This window comes from Leopardus geoffroyi, chromosome D1 (assembly GCF_018350155.1).
Source record: "Leopardus geoffroyi isolate Oge1 chromosome D1, O.geoffroyi_Oge1_pat1.0, whole genome shotgun sequence".
Taxonomy (NCBI): domain Eukaryota; kingdom Metazoa; phylum Chordata; class Mammalia; order Carnivora; family Felidae; genus Leopardus; species Leopardus geoffroyi.
The window spans coordinates 71,023,672-71,028,240 of NC_059329.1; the positions used below are offsets into that span (position 1 = coordinate 71,023,672).

The 4,569-nt window shown below is 41.1% G+C and overlaps 1 long non-coding RNA gene across 1 annotated transcript; it reads left to right on the forward strand.

The window, feature by feature from the left end:
- The first annotated feature begins 2,501 nt into the window (after positions 1–2,501).
- Positions 2,502–3,875, forward strand: LOC123602577. The gene is made up of 2 exons (XR_006714506.1): positions 2,502–3,141; positions 3,778–3,875. It is a non-coding gene; the product is annotated as an uncharacterized LOC123602577 (long non-coding RNA).
- The last annotated feature ends 694 nt before the right edge of the window (positions 3,876–4,569 follow it).

Sequence of the window (4,569 nt, forward strand, 5' to 3'; positions counted from 1 at the left end):
GGACAGAATTCTTGTGTTTGAAGAGTGTATTGAAGAGGTAGCCATGTAAATAAACACATATGATAACAGACATTGAAACTTTTACATAACAAATAGAAACAATCAAGTCCAATTCCCTATGAGAAACACACCATCTCTCTGGCCTCCTCATTTTTGTTCTTTGTCCCTGCATACCTTACACTCCAGCCACAGGACACTTGAGATTTCCCAAATGCACTGTGGTTGTGTTCCTCCAGTTTTGCACTTTCTTGCTTCCTTTGCCCAGATTATATTTCTTCCTACTTTATGTAGGTTACTGCTACTCAACTTTCAATACCAAGCCTAGAAATGTCTTTCTCTGACTGCCCAACAGCATTATTCCCTACCCAATATTCCCACTCCAGTCTGGGTTAGGCGTCTCTCTGAACTCCCATAGTACACTGAGCTTACTTACTTCTACATCACAGTGCCTATTACGCTGAACTCTAGTAGTCTTTTTACTTTTCTTAGCTTGCACTCTGAACCCTTAAAGGGAGGAACTATACCTGTCATCACTGGGTCCTTGTCAGCTAGCACAATGCCCAGCACAATGCCAGGCACTTAATAAATGTTGAATGAATGAATGCATTCAATAAGGGGAGAGGGATTAAATGTACATAGGAGAACCGAGGAAGTAAAAGTAGTGAGGGAATTAAATATAAAGATGAAAGAGACAAGGCAGGGGGAGGGGAGTGAGATAGGAAGATAGCTAGGCAGATAGAGTCTGGGGAGACCAGAGAACTGGTAGAGGAGAAACAGGTCGTGAAAAGAAGAGGAGACAACCATACAGTGGGGAGACTCTGGAAAAGAATGATTCTCTTCTTCTTTAATAGTTCTGAATCACTGTTCTCGACCGTTTCTATCACATATTCTCTTGTGCTCCTTCACAGTATGTGCATAGACATAAAGCTACAGCTTGAGGAAGCTTCTAAAGAATTTTATAGTTTTTATCTAGCAGAGTGCTCTGCATAGAGTGGTCTTGTCAAGATGAACTAAAACTAAAGAGTGAGTCAAAGGGAGGTCCAGACCTGGGAATGTCAGCTGGAAGGAAAATGGGTTTTGGTAACACATGTAGACAATAGAGTCGCCATTGCACATTGAACACAGGGATCCTTTCTATACCAGAGAAAAGCCAGTCTATTTGATTTTCAAATGTATATTTGTAAATGCTAATTCTTTCATTCTTTCAAAATCTTTTAAGGTTTTCAGGTATCTTAAGGAATGGCTCTAGTTTTAGGAATTTGAAATCTCAAACTGGTTAATTTACTGGCTGTTCGTGCAAGTTTCTTTGATATTTAAAATCAGTCAGACTGCTTTATATCATGATCTCTGAGAAAGTAGCGCTGTTTTTATTACTGAATTCAGAAAAAATGCATTTTAGAAAGAGCACTCAGTTCTAAGCATTTTCCCAAATCAAATTCAAATCCATTTTTCTAAAGTTGATCCATTTATTTTGAGAGAGAGAGAAAGGGAAGGAGAGAATCTGGTGCAGGCTCTACACTGTTAACGTGGAGCCTGAACCGTAGGATCATGACCTGAGCCAAAATCGAGAGTCAGACACCCAACTGACTAAACCACTTAAGCGTCCCCAAATCCATTTTTTATGGTCTATTTTTTAGAGACTGGAAATCTTTCTGGGGTGCCTGGGTGGCTCAGTCAGTTGAGTGCCCAACTCCTGATTTTGGCTCCGGTCATGATCTTGCAGTTCTCAAGTTTGAGCCCTGCGTTGGGCTCCCTGTAATATCAGTGTGAGCCTGCTTGGGATTCTCTCTCCCTCCCTCTCTGCCCCTCCCACATGCTCTGTCTCTCTCAAAATAAATATACTTAAAAAAAAAGAAAATTTCTCCCTTCCTCCTTTTCCTTCCTTTCTCCCTCCCTCCCTTCTTTACTTTCTCACTTCCTTCCTCCCCTTCCTCCCTTCCTTTTTTCGCCCAAGGGTTCTAAAGAGGGGTTTCAGGTCAGAAAATAGGTGTCAGAACTGCTTGGTTGGTGTTGACAGGTTCCAGGGGATACTTCCACTACAGTAAGAGCATTCTGCTTTTATTTGCATACTATTTCTTTTTTTTAAAGTTTTGTTTAAATTCCAGTTAATTAACATACAGTGTAATATTACTTTCAGCTGTACAATGTAGTGATTCGTTACTTCCATGCAACAGCCGGTGCTCATCACAATAAGTGCATTCCTTCATACCCGTTGTCTATTTAACCCATCTCCCCCTGCCAGCTCGCCCCCAACCCTGCCACAGCTCCCCGCTGGTAACCGTCAGTTTGTTTACATAATATTTTTTCTTTTTAATGTATTTTTTAATGTTTATATTTATTTTTTTGAGAGACAGAGGGAGACAGGGAGCAGGGAAGGGGCAGAGAGAGAGAGGGAGAGAGAATCCCACGCAGGATCCACGTTGTCAGTATAGAGCCCAATGCGGGGCTCAATCTCACCAACTGTGAAATCATGACCTGAGCTGAAACCAAGAGTTGGACGCTTAACCGACTGAGCCACCTAGACACCCCATAATATTTCTTTTGAAAAACATTTTAAAACCCCTGGTTGAGAGGCAACAATGCAGAATGGGAACAGTACTAAAAAGCTCTTAAAGAACTGGCAACCAATCATTTCCTGCTTTTCAACTGCTATTAGCAAATCTTTAAAGGCTGCTCCATAATCATTGTGAGGAGTCACTGACAATGGGACAGTGATAATGACTGGAACCAGTCTTATTCCTCATCCGACCTCTTTACTACCACTTCCTACTTACATTCCATGAGAATTATTATAAGAGTCACCAATAGATGTAGCTACTAAGATCCATTAAAAAATATTTAATTTTAGAAGGGAATTTCTGGAAATACTGCCCTAGAAATGGATTTTCTTTACATCTGGATTTTAGAGTTAGAAAATAATCCTACCTTCTTAAAAAAGGTTGAAAGCACAAGTTATAAGGCCAGGTAGTTGCACTTTATCAGAAGATAGGACAGATGGGGAGGAGGAGCTGAGACCTAACAGGAGGCTCAATTGTTATTTTGCTTCTCTGAAGATGAAGGTTAAGGAGAGAACAAGGTAATTCATAGAGAAGGCAATTTCCAGTGCAGCAATGGTGAGCACCAGGGGTCCCAGATGAAGAGGTAGGTGTTCTAATCACTGGGCTGAGCCCAGTGATGGGACATACATTCAATATGGGAGAGAGATTAAATGGTATACAGGAGAATTGAGGAAGTAGAAGTCGTGCTGCCTATAAGGTTAGACAAGTGGGTAAGCAGCAGCATCTAGAAGGTCTGTCAAGGGGGATACTTAGCTACTAGAATGGACTAGTGTTTAGGAACCGAGTTTTTGGCGCTGAGATTGGAAAGACCTAAACAGGGTTTTAGCTTTCCCATAGTTAATTGGAGGCACTATCAACTTACTGGTGTCGGTACCTAAAATGGAGAACGAAATTCTCATCCTACAAACTGGGGAACCTGGGAAAACTGGGTGTCTGGAACTTGAGAGCAAGGACCCCATTTAGAATAGAGGAATACATATGGGGTTGCATTGCACCAGGACAGCTGGGGAGCTGGGTGGTAAGCACGAGGATCCCATGTCATAGGATCATCAAACTGGGAGAATGATTCTGGTGGAGGAGATCATGGGGTCTAGATGTGAGCACAGACAAAGTTAGGTAAAATAAGGGTGGGGTAGAGTACTGAGAAAAGTCAAAGGTATGTTGTGACGTTGACTTTAGGTCTTTTTTTTTTTTTTTTTTTTTTTTTTTTTCACAACAGATAACGGTCATACATTCCTGAACCTAAAGACAAGAGCTAAGTAATTCTATTGGTTGTTTATATCTGGCAAAAGAATAATTAAATAATCTGAACTCTAAGAAATGTGCCTTACTAATAATCTTTGACATGGACTGTAAACAGAGAAGGGAGTTGCTATAAACATAGCAAGCTCATTCTTTTTGTGCGTAATTTTAGTTAAGTAAACTGATGGTCTTTGGTTACGTCCTTACATTTTATTTTAGAATCCTGTCAGGTGCTGGGTTGGTGTTTAGAGGTATGCAGGCCAAATATAGGTTATTGAAAGACTTGGGCTGTCAGCCTTATAAAGACTTGGGTAGACAGCTGAAAAAAGGTGAAAGAACTGGAGAGTATGAAGAGTATTTTGAATTTTATTTGCCAGATAATAGTTCTTTGGTACAAAGCCTTTTATTTTGATTTGTCAACACTGAGAGTTTGCTTTAGTTTGATGGTACAAATAACTTAAAGGTTGCTCTTGGCAATCTGAAACATGGATCCTAAGGATGCCTACATATTTTTGTCATACGGATATTAAACTTTTTGAGACCGGAAGGGACTTTTTGTTTGTTTCTTTTAAAGAGTGGGGGAGGGGCAGAAAGAGGGAGACACAGAATCTGAAGCAGGCTCCAGGCTACGAGCTGTCAGCCCAGAGACGAACGACAAGGGCTAGAATCCACGAACCGTGAGATCATGACCTGAGCTGAAGTCTGGGGCTCAACTGACTGAGCCACCCAGGCGCCCCAAGACCGGAAGGAACTTGAAAGGTCTTCAAAA